This window comes from Malania oleifera, chromosome 1, assembly GCF_029873635.1.
Source record: "Malania oleifera isolate guangnan ecotype guangnan chromosome 1, ASM2987363v1, whole genome shotgun sequence".
Lineage (NCBI taxonomy): Eukaryota > Viridiplantae > Streptophyta > Magnoliopsida > Santalales > Ximeniaceae > Malania > Malania oleifera.
Window position 1 is genome coordinate 77,556,936 of NC_080417.1, and position 13,355 is coordinate 77,570,290.

Genomic DNA, 13,355 nt, shown 5'->3' on the forward strand with positions numbered 1-13,355 from the left:
ATTGCATTTTTACATATTTGTGTAAAAACAACTTGATAGAATAATATTTCGATGCCTTTTGTGTAGGGAATGGGGTATGGAAGTGGAATCAAAACAATTATGAGGAGGGAAGAGGGAATTAGTTTACATAATTTATTTATTTATCTTTTATTAAGGGTTCAAAATATTGGTAAATGTCCATCAAATGAATGCATGTACTTTGCCAATATGAAATTATTGACTATGCATGCTTAACATTTGAAAAATATTTTCTTGATCTTTGTACACATGTACTTTTATGTTTGATGATGAATGAGGTGCAGTGTTATGTAACTCGACCAGCATGAGAGAGGCTAATTATGGCACCTAAATTTACTTGTCAAGCATTTCATTTAGCTTTGCACATCAATATGCCGCTTTGCTCAAGTCATTTAAGCGGATGCTTAAATCAAATTGATCACATAGCCGAAACTATTTTTAAGGGAAATGCAAACTCAAGGAATTAGTGCTTCCTTAGCAACCAAAACAATGAATAGCTAGGGAACTGTCCATCACAATGAATGATGAATGACTAATTTGAGCATATATGCTAAATATATGGAAAATTTAAAAATAGATTTGACGGACATTGAAACAGAAAAGGGCGAGGGGCAAGGGGAATGGTATGTATACATTCTAACCCTCTTAACACAAAAATTCTAGGGGCCCTTTTGTCAGAGTTGGTGTCACGAGCTAAGCTTGTTTAGGGCATTATGCTTGCCTGTGACCGCTTATCTCGTGTGTTTAGGATGGGTTTCCATCGTGTAAATACTAGTGCAGGGTTAATTTCTGCTAGTAGAGTCTTTGTAAGCCAAATAAAGCAGTATGACTCCTCAGTCACTTTGATGTTTCCTAGTGCCAAGATGATAATTACATGAAAACCTCTTTAGGAGAGGGTGAGTGTTCATAAGTCATTGTAAAACTCACTAGCAATTGTCAACGTGCTTAGCCTACTTGCCTCCCTCGCTACGTACAACATGTCAACGTAGGATTAGTTAATGAATTACGTTTGCTTCAATGTTACTGCTTGCTTGCCACGACTTTCATGAATTGATTATTGTTTCCACAGCTATCTGAATGAATGTTAATGAAAGTGTTTCGTGGATGAATGTTGGTAAACAATAGGTGGGCTAGTTAAGCAAGAGTGCTTTAGCTAGCGCCGCACGGCCCTTCACAACGGTGTGAAAATAGTCGGACCATGACATTTGATATCAGAGCCCAAGTCGGTGACACTTGGTGAGAGCCTAAGGTTGAGTTGCTACATTAATTCGATTGCCTTCGTTGTTGGATTTGGGAAGCTTTGGTAAGTGACCATGGCACCAAACAATGCTGAGAGGATCAGCGTGTTGGAAGCACAGGTTGAGGAAACAACCAACACTATGGCCGCAGAGGTAGCCCAGACGAGAGAACTTGTTGATGAAGTGATGGGATCACAAAAACGTCAAGCAGGTTTGATAAGCGACATGTCAGAGGACTTTCACCACACTGTGGAAACTTTGCAAGCCCGGATGGCAGATATGGATGCAAAGGTGAATGTGATGGTTCTTGCTATGGGGAACTCCAACACTCTAGGAGTTAGCAAAACCAAGGTGCCAGAACCCAAGATGTATGGGGGTGCCCGAGATGCCAAGGAGTTAGAGAAATTCTTGTTTGATGTGGAGCAATACTTTCGCATTGTGAGGATGGCCTCAGAATAGGCAAAGGTGGATACTGCGACCATGTACTTGGTTGGTGATGCCAAACTATGGTGGCGTACCAAGTACAGAGAAATTGAAAATGGAAATTGTGTAATTGATAGTTGGGTGGACTTGAGGAGAGAGCTCAAGGCCCAATTCTTTCCTAAGAACATTGAGTATAATGTAAGGAGAAAACTAAGAGATCTCAAGCATACGGGATCAATAAGCATATATGTGAAACAATTTTCTGCTTTAATGTTGGATATTCGAGATATGTCAGAGAAAGACAAGATGTTCTATTTTCTAAAGGGGATGAAACCATGGGCAAGAACTGAACTTCATAGGCAAAGGGTTCAAGACTTGTCAACTGCACAAGCGGCTGCAGAACGCTTGACTGACTACCCTGGTGATGATACCGCTTCGTCCAAACGGTTTGGCGGAGAGGGAAACAGTGGAAAGTCTTTCAAGAATGGCAAACCCAAAAGTGGGGGAGCCAACTCTAAATCATCAACCTCACACGAAGCTTCGTCGTCTCAAGGGTTCAACACACCCAATGGAAAAGGGAAGAGTGAACTTGAGTGTTTCTTGTGTCGAGGTTCTCATAGAGTTTTTGAGTGCCCTCACAAAGCATCACTTAATGCTTTATAGGATTCCATTGCAGAACAGGTAGTGGAAGACGATGGGGCAGAGGATGATGCCCCAAGGGTGGGTTTAGTGCGGTTGGTGAACGCATTGGAAAAGCATGCAAAAACACCGAAAGTTATACGAGCAAAAGGGTTAATGTTTGTGGACTTGAGGATAAATGGGAAGAGTACTCGCGCTATGGTGGATACTGGGGCTACTCATAATTTTGTTTCGCAGTTGGAAGCATGGAGACTCAACTTATCCTTAAAGAATGATACAAGACGCATGAAAGCAATTAACTCTGTAGCCCAGCCTACTCTGGGAGTAGCCAAGCAAGTGGCTATAAAGCTTGGACAATGGGAAGGTCATGCGAATTTCACAGCGGTTCCATTGGATGACTATCTAGTCATTCTAGGAATGGAGTTCCTAATGGGGATAAGGGCAATGCTAATGCCTTCGGCTGGTTCCCTATGTCTGATGGGAGATCACTCGTGCATGGTGCAAGTTGTTGCAACAAAAGGAGACGATGGGAAGTCTCTTTAGCCATACAACTCAATGAGGGATTGGGTCAGGGTGAGTAGACACGTCTAGCCACGGTGGTGGTAGACAAAAAAGTAGGCCAAGAGCTGGAGCCTACGACCATCCAAGCAAAGTTGGATGAGTATAAGGAGGTGTTGCTGGATAAGCTGCCTCACAATTTGCCTTCACGACTGACTGTGGAGGATGAGATCGAGTTGTTATCAGGAGTAAAACCACCTGCTAAAGGGCCATGTCGGATTGCACCTCAAGAGATAGTAGAGTTGGGGAAACAACTTGATGAATTGGAAGCGGGATGTGTTCGTCCTTCCAAAACACCGTTGGGAGCATCAGTGTTGTTTCCAAGGAAATATAAAGAGCATCTACGGAAGGTGTTCGACAGGTTGAGGGGAAACAGTCTGGATTTGAAGAAGGAGAATTTCTCTTTCGCTCGGCAGAGCAACAAATTCCTTGATCAAGTGGTTGAACAAGGTCGTATCTGGAGGGGTATGGAGAAGGTAAGGATGATTCAAGAATGGAAGATCCCCACGATAGTGAAGGAGTTGCGTTCCTTTCTTGGCCTTACTAGATGCTACAGGAAGTTCGTTGAGGGGTATTCACAGAGAATGACTCCAATGACAAGACTACTGGGGAGGTATTACTGGCCGCACACACGGGATGATGTGGTTGATTATACCAAAACTTGTCTCACTTGCCAAGAAGACAACGGGGAGTGGAAGAAGTATGGTACTTTCATGGCTGCACCAGAGTGCTGTTTGGTATAAGGGACGACACAATTGTTCCTTGTGACTATTGTGAAACGTTGGGGTATTCCCCAAGTTATTATTTGTGACCAAGATTTAATAATCACTGACAACTTCTTAATAGAGTTTTTCAGGATATTCAGGTCACATCTTGATATCTCTTCGAGTTATCACCGACAGACATACGGATAGATGAAGAGATTCAGAGAGCTGCTGGATGAGTACTTGTGACATTTTGTCAATGACAACCAAAAGAGTGGCGTGCAACTACTTGATGTGGCTCCGTTTTGTGGCAATGCCCAAAGGCGCTCAACAACCAACAAGAGCCCTTTTGAGCTTGTTACAGGCTAGCTGCCGCTGTTACCTCACACAGTAGGCGAGCCATATAGACGAAAGAGTCCCATGATGTACATCTTCACCAGTGAAGGGAGACGGAATGCAGAGTTTGCCCAAGCCTATCTGGAGAAAGCTTCTGAGCATATGAAGAAGTGGGCAGATCAGGAGAGAAGACCGCAGTTTCATGTCAACTGCCTCAAGCCATTCAATGCCAACACCAACAACCTGAGCAAAACTCAGTCAAACAACACAGAGTTGAAGATAGTGCAACTTGACAGACATGAAGTTGAAGAGATCTTTGCAAATAGAAAGTTCATATCCTCAAGGAAGAAGCGGCAGAAGTTCCTAGTGAAATGGAAGTGCCTTGATGACAAAGAAATCAGCTGGATTTCTACGGAAGATTTGAAGCCATTCGTGGACAGAGTTGAAGTGTATCTATCGCCAAAAGTCTACGAGGACGTCAACCGCATAAGTGGGGAAGAATGTCACGAGCTAAGCTTGTTCAGGGCATTATGCTTTCCTGTGACTACTTATCTTGTATGCTTAGGATGGGTTTCCATCATGTAGGGTTAATTTCTACTATAGAGTCTTTTGTAAGCCAAATAAGGTAGTATGACTCATCGATCACTTTGATGTTTCCTAGTGCCAGGATGATAATTACATAAAAACCTCTTTAGGGGAGGGTGAGTATTCATCAGTCATTGTAAAACTCACTAGCAATTGTCAACGTGCTTAGCCTACTTGCCTCCTTCGCTAAGTACAACATATCAACGGAGGATTTGTTAATGAATTACGTTTGCTTCAATGTTACTGCTTGCTTGCCACGACTTTCATGAATTGATTATTGTTTCCGATGCTATCTGAATGAATGTTAATGAAAGTGGTTCGTGGATGAATGTTGGTAAACAATAGGCTGGCTAGTTAAGCAAGAGTGCTTTAGCTAGCACCACCCAGCCCTTCACAATGGTGTGAAAATAGTCGGACTGTGACACTTGGCTATGCATTGAAGAGCTAACACAAAACCCCTTCTAGTGTGGTTTTGTTTTGCAAGTTGCTTCTTGAAGACGCATTCTAACTGCCATCTCAAGGAGAGGGAGTAGGTGATCCATATTGGTTTTTGCTCATTTTTTGCGAGATCAAATGACATTATCTATGTATAATTGTTGACTTTTTGAGTCTGAGTTCGTTTTGATTATGACAAATCACTTGTATCTTATGTGTGTATTTAGAATGTGAACAAGTTTATATTTCTGCACACAAAGCAAAGAAGAAATGGAAGCCAAAAGGGACTTAAAGATCATATAGCTTGGGGTATTCCATGGAAAAATGAAGAGCAGAAGAAGAAGAAGACATATATTTATTTGTAATTGCATTTAGTTTATATTTATCTGTAATAATTGCATATCTTTGCATAGTATGGATGAATGCTCAAACATAGACTATAGACTAACCGTAGGGAACCTCAAATTTTCATGGAAAATCCTTTACTCATAATTCCAATCTCATACACATAGGGTTGAAAGGTTTTAGGTCAAAAACAGGGCCAAACTTAAGATTCTCAATGACCTCGGTTGACTGGTCGTGTCCAGTAAAAATTGCCCTAGTCGACCAGCCAATTACTTTTGATTAGATTTAAATGACTCAACCGACCGGCCTATTTTTAACGACCAAAGTTTAGCTGACCAACCTTTGTATTTTGGCAAAATTTTTAAAGCTCGGCCGACTGGCCATTTTAGTTCAAAAAGCCCCAGCCAATCAGACTTCAATGCCTAGCCGACCAGTTCCTCAGACTGGCAAGTTGTTTCTTGCTATTTGGAAATTCTCCAAAGGCCAGCCGGCTGGTCCCTTCCTTAGTCGACCAAACCTCTCCAAAATCTGAATTTTGTCTTAAGGTTAGTCGACGGGTGAAGCTCCTAATCGACCCAACCTCTTGGGTTGGTCAAATTTTCAGCGTAAAATGGTCATTGATTTTTTTAATTAAACCTCTGTGTCCCTTAATGGTCATATTTTTAAGAGCTCTATATATAGCTCATTCATAAACTTAATTAGTACCTCTTGATCATATTGAAAATCCTCTAAAATATTTTTAGGATCTATTTCAAAAACAAGAAAGCATTGTTACTCTCTTTCTATTATTCATATGAAAAACCTTTTTGAAAGAGAGCTTTTATTATTTCTCTTTTTACTTCTTTCATTTGCAAATTAATTACATTTGGGAGTTGTTGAATGGAGCATTTATTTGGGGTATTCATTATTCAAAGATTTTACACTACAAAAAACTTGGTTTTTAGTGATGAATTCAATTTTATCACTAAAAGTGACTTATTGGTGATGGTTTTTAAAACAGTTACTACTAGCGTGAGTATTAGTGATGGTTTTGAAAACGGTCACTAATATTGCATCACTAAAAACAAGTTCTCCCGCTCAATCCATCGCAGGAAACACCTTTTTCATGCGAAAACTATGCCGGGAAAATATTAGAGACCTTTCTTGGGGTACTAGTGACGAATTGATAGGCATCACGAAAAGACACTTATTAGTGACGGTTATTTAAATGTCACTAATAGTATTATATTAGTCACGGTTCCATGTGCCATTACTAATAATGCATGTTGAGTAAGAAAAAGTCAACGACATTAGTGACGGTTCTTAGAAATTGTCACTTATAATGCATTAGCAATGGTTTTTTTGAGCTGTCACAAAACAAATTATTAAACCATCACTAATAATGTATTTGTTAATGAAGGAAAGTCAACGATATTAGTGACAGTTTATGTAAACTTTCACTAATAGTTCGTTATTAATGATGAATTTTTTAAACCATCACTAGTAGAATTTTTTATTTAAAAAATTAATATATTTAATTATATTAGTGAAAATTTATAAAAACCGTCACTAATAGTCTCTTATTAGCGATGGTTTATGAAAAGCATCGCTAATATTCTGGTATTAGTAACGGTTTGTGGAACCGTGAGTAAAAATGCATTTGTTGACCGAGAAAAGTAAACTATATTAGTGACGATTTTTCAGAAACGTTAGTAATAGCCTATTATTAGCGATGAATTTGTTAAACTGGCACTAATAGAGCTTTTTATTTAAAAAAATATAAACATAATCACTACAAAAAAATAGGCTTTTAGTGACGGATTTTAGAACCGTCACTAATGCAGAACTATTAGTGACGAAACTGAATCTGCCACTAATAATTTCATCACTAAAAATCGAAAAAATCGCAGGAAATAGTTTTTCGCTCATAAATTATCTCGAGAAAATATTTGTGATAATTTATACAGTATTAGTGACGGACAAGATCTGTCACTAAAAGATATTTATTAGTGACGAATAAATAACCGTCACTACTATTATTTTAAAAAAAAATAAAATTTTTTATTTCAGAGTATTAGTGACAAATTTATATATTCATCACTATTGCCCCTGTATTAGTGACAGATTTGAGAACCGTCACTAATACTTCATGTATTGAAAAATAATCTCAATATTTTTATTTCAGAGTATTAGTGACGAATTTATATGTTCGTCACTATTGCCTTAGTATTAGTGACGGATTTGAGAAATGTCACTAATACCTCGCGTATTTAAAAATAAATAAGAATTTTGGTTTCAAGGTATTAGTGACAAATTTCTTAATTCGTCACTATTGCCCCACTAGTAGTGACGGTTATGGATTTGTCACTACTGGTCCTTTTATTAAATTTACCCCAATCTTCTTTCTCTTCCCTCCTTTCCCTTATCTCTTTCCCGCTCTTCTCCCGCTACTCTCCCGATCCTCCCCTCCCCGATCCCCCTCCTTTCCCTCATCCCTTCTTCGTCCTCCCTACCCACTAAGTCGTCGTCAAGTACCCCGCCTCCGGTTGCCCTCAGAGCCACAGTCGCAGTTGCCGCCGCTGCTACCCGGCCACTAGCCATTGAGTACCCTGCCTCCTGCTGCCCTCAGAGCCGTAGTCGCAGCCGTAGCCATCGGCTCGCCATTGAGTCCTCTGTCTCCCAACCCCACATCCGACTGCCCTCTCCCAAGTCGGGTATGGTTTTTTTTTTTTTTTTTGTAGATTTGGGCGATTTTTCATTTTCCCAATATATGAGGATATACATCATCTTATGAAAATATTACTGTATGTGAAATAATTAGGTGAAAATAATGATGGAAATATTTTTGCATGTGAAAATATTACTGTATGTGAAATATTACTATATGAGCATCACTTCTTTCATATACTTTCCCAGTATATGAGGATATACATCATGATATACATCATGCTATGAAAATATACATCATTTCTAAGTCAAGAATGGGTTGTGCATTATGGAATTACATGAATTTTTGTATATGAAATAATTAGGTGAAAGAAGTGTGCTTTTCATATCTAAGTTGTTTGATATCTTTTGTGCCTTCTGTTTCAAAATAAGGACTCAATTTAATATGCCAGTCAGGATACTTCGTAGTGATAATGCTAAGGAGTACTTTAGTACCCAATTCAATACTTATATGACTAGCTCTGGTATGATCCATCAGTCCTCTTGTGCCCATACTGCACAACAAAATGGGTTTGTAAAAAAGAAAAAACAAACATATTGTTGAAGTCACTCGTACCCAATTGTATCAAATGAATGTCTCCAAATGAATATCAAGCTGTTGGATATGTGTTTTGCTCAAAGTTCCAATCTTTGTTGTGACCATGCACTTGTGATAATTCATTTGTTGTTATTCAATGTTAATAATAGTCATTGGTGACTTTCTTGGACTAGTGATAGTGCCCATAAGTTGTTTCTATGAGGATGTGGCAGTGTTATGTACGTTAGTTGGTGATTTCTCAATCGTAGTTTCAATGGTTCATCTCTCCGATTGTTCCAGTTGTGTGTTGCTTTCTTGGGGTTGCGTTTGAGTTTCTTGGTGCTGTGGCAGCCTTGTACTTATTTATTTGTAACTTGTTCATGGTGGGTCACCTTGTTTTTGGTAAGGGACAAAAAATGGAAAATGCATAATTTCTTTTTTTTGTAATTTAGACTAATGAACTTCTAATAAACTTTAAATTAAAAAAAAAAAAGAAAAAAAAATATTCATCATATTTTTGCAATTTTAATGAGTTTTCTCAATATATTAAACAAGTTGTGACCTAGTTAGTCTAAAAGGCATGCTTACAAAAGCTATATAAAAAAAAAAAAAAAAAGTAGATTAATCTCTTCCAAAAGGAAGATTTAGCTTCACTTTTCTTTTTCTTTTTTTAAGTTATGATTTGCTTTACAATTATGAACGGAAGAACACTAATTTCTACATAGCTACTACATGATTAGGCATGATGGGACAAATATGCGTCTAAGCATATTACTAGCAAATTATACAAAGTTCGTCATATTTTTTCGTGGTTCGGGAATGGGTTGTGCATTATGGAATTAAATGAATTTTTGTATGTGAAATAATTAGGTGAAAGAAGTGTGCTTTTCGAGTCTGAGTTGTTTGATATCTTTTGTGCCTTCTGTTCCCAAACAAGGACTCAATTTAATATGCTAGTTAGGATACTTTGTAGTGATAATACTAAGGAGTACTTTAGTACGCAATTTAGTACTTATATGACTAGCTTTGGTATGATCCATCAGTCCTTTTGTAGGTATGCACACAGTGAAGGAAAAAATTACTGTTTCATTAAAAAATAAAATAAGCTAACATTACATATAAATATCTACATTTATAGATCATTTTGTAGTAAAAATATTCCAATATCTTAAAAGCAATACAAAACACTCCTAAAGGAAAATATATTCGACCAAAATTTGTTAGATAAAATTACATTTATAAAATGAAAATCTATTTAAATTTCATTTTAAATAGGTCAAGATTTGGATCAAAAAAAATCTACTTCTTTCAATAAAATAAAATAAATGCAAAGATATTACAAATGTTAGATAAAATGTATACCCCAAACTAGAATAGGTGAACTCCTCTGATGTCTTTTAAAATTATTTTTGGGCATCTCCTCTCATCATTCTGCCAAGAACTTTCTTCTCAACAAGAAATGTAAAGAGTGATCCTCTATATACATATATGTATAACACATATTTACTATCAATAGACATTCAGTCATACAAGTTAAACAAGCATTAGGTGATAGTGTCAACAGGCCATGTTCTATACCATGTCAAAATAAAAATCTTTAGCCCATCATTTACTCCATTAGTGGCTAAGACTAGATAACATTCTCCAATTCTAAAGAGTGTTCAGAAAAGGAATTATGGCACATTGAAATGAATCATGATGTCTTGACTTTGTGCACAAGGGGAACCATTGACTTCCTATTGATCACCTCTTTCATTTAATATAATCTCCATTATAAATTGAACTACTGAAATACATGCTTGTGTTGAATGCCAATTGCATGGCTGATTCAGTACATTGTGAATTGCATGCTGGTAGTGGATTTAAGTTCTTGTATGCTCAAACTGACTAGTATCTGCATGATGCATATTATTGTGATTTGTTTGCTTGAATATATCAAGTTTTAGTGCAAGAAGTTTTTGGGATATGTTCAATTTACAGACAGCATTCTACCGAATTTTCATTAAAGTTTTTCCATAATAAAACTATATACAAAGAAATGTATGCATGATCAGTTAAAACTTAAATTCATTCTAACTCGCGCCTCTCACATGTTGAAATTCGTAAGAAAAGAGGCGATCTTAGGCTTATGATTGAAAATAAAAAAGACTTGACTAAGAATAACAATTTTAAGTGTACAACGAAAGGTCAAGAACTAAATGTCATTTGAAGTAAAATGCCAAATTAATTACTGTCATTTCATGTATTCATTAAAGTTTAGACTCGTCCAAAAATGGTTACTAAACATTCATACCTAATCATACATGTGAGACAAATCAATTGTCATATTTCAATTGATTATTAGTCATACTATGTTGACTAATAATCACTTGAACATGTTAATTATTTGTTTTAGTTACGATTAATAATGTTTGTATTTCAACAATTCTTAGATTGTCCAATGTGGACAATTTAGGAAGTTGTATTTACATTGTTGTCATCGTTCACGTTTTGCCAATTGTCATAATATATTTCGAGTGCATTTCTACTTGTGTTCTCTGGGTGTATGATGGGGTGTCGTGATAATTTTTTAGTGATGGAAAACTAGAAACATGTTCACTTCCCCCATCTCGTGTACTTGGAGAGACATAGGGACATGCTTCCGAAATTTATAACGACTACGATGAAGGAATTTGAGTGATTGATTGCAATGCAAATGCAGCATTCCTGAATGGGATAGGATCTGTACCCTTTATAGTATGATGGTTGATTATAGGATTCACGATGCATGCGTTACAAACATTATGAGAACCACAATAATAACACCATTTACTTGAACATGTTATAGGGTAATTAATGAACATAGATAAGAGTTGGATGAACGCTTGGGGTAGGTTTTTGTCAGAATACATGAAAGAGGTACATGATTTCATAGAGTTCGCACGTCCTCATGCAGACAAAACCAATAGAATAAGGTGTCCTTGCAAGAAATGCCAGAACATAATATTCAAACACATTGATTTGGTCCATTCACATTTATTAGACTTTAGAATGGAGAAAAGGTACACAACATGGGTGTTCCATGGTGAATATTACGCAGTTCAAAGCGATGATGATAATGATGAAGATGAGGGGGCAAATATAGTAGGTGGTGATACCTGTTCGGAAGGGGTAATTGAAATGTTAGGTGACTTGCAAAGGGGGATAGCAATGGACATAGACGATGTTGGTGTGTCGCATACCACTGATGAATCTATTTCAGCAGGTACCGTACCTTGCGATCCTAGTACTTTGAATTTACTCGGTAAACCATTTGCTAATTTCATGAGGGATGCAGGGGTGCCCCTATATCCAAATTGTAAAAAGTTCTCAAAATTATAGTTTCTAATAAAGTTGCTTCATGCAAGGACAATGCATGGGTTATCTCAGAGCGCATTCAACATGCCTTTAAGCCTTATTAAGGTTGAACTACCTGATGGTGAAACACTTCCCAAGTCTTTTTATGAGGCGAAGACATACATGTGTGAATTGGGTCTCGGTTACACTCTAATACATGCGTGTAGGTATGATTGTGCACTCTTTTATGGTGAACATGAAAATGCGAACGAGTGCCCACAATGTGGTGAACTGAGGTATACAACTAATTAGAAGAAGCGTAAAAATGTAACGACCTGATCATCTTATCATATAATAAAACATAATAAATAAAATAGTCAACCTGAAACCCGTAGGTAATGGGGACACCTATCATACACAGCGAAACCTAGGCAGTAATAAATGTAAATCATCATTCTCATAACCACAAAATATATAATACCAGAGTTAACTATATTCCAAAACACTGTATTTATATACATCTCTCAAAAATACAAAAATATCACTAGGATCCCACACCAAAATCTCCTGATCCTAATTCAAACTTACCCTCCTAATGGGGTAGCACAACAGCCTCAATGGCGGCCTCGATCTGCCAGCCTTTCTGGGTTTCCTAAAAATTATTTAATCTTTGGGAGTGAAACACTTCTTAGTAAGGGAAAATAAACTAAATATAGCTATGTGACAACATGAATATTTAGTACTATAATACATATACAGTACATTTCATAAGCTAAAAAACAATCAACACAACATACTAAACAATCGTATACTTTCATAGTTTCTAATAATTGATACTGATCATGAAATATCTAATATAACTGTAATACTAAAAATCTACCCAGGATGAATAGCTAGCCGAAGTCATGTATTACCCCCCATGACGGGTTGTGTATCCCAAAGGCGGGACCCGACAATGGCTGGCTGACCACGGCTGAGTCAAAAATGTCTGTAAGTACGATGGGCCCGCCACACACTGGTCCAGACTATCAGGTGGACGTCTACAACTCTACACTGAAAGCCACATCGACTATCCATCTCCCACCCCCATATGGGGTGGTTAGCACAAGTCTGAACATAATATCTAATCTGTATAGCAACAGTACCGTGCTCCTGTAACAGAAATGAACTATCATTCGGGTTCTAATAATACATAATACATGATAATATACAGTTTAACATAAATAGATTGATAGCATGTTCTATAAAATGCAAAAATTTACAGTCTTGCACCATTTACTTTCATATTTGTGGCCTTGTGCCAAAACCATACATATGACCTTGCACCGAAATCATGTATCATACACAACCTTGCGCCGAACATTTCATAAATATTATTCTGAATAAATAATTCATTTAATATGTATTTTTAAACCATAATGTACTGCATTATCTCATAATCTGCAAAAAACATGTTTTATTAGTAAAATTTCCATAACATAATACTTTTCAAGTAAAATAATACTCATGCCACACATTGCTTAATAAACCGTACAT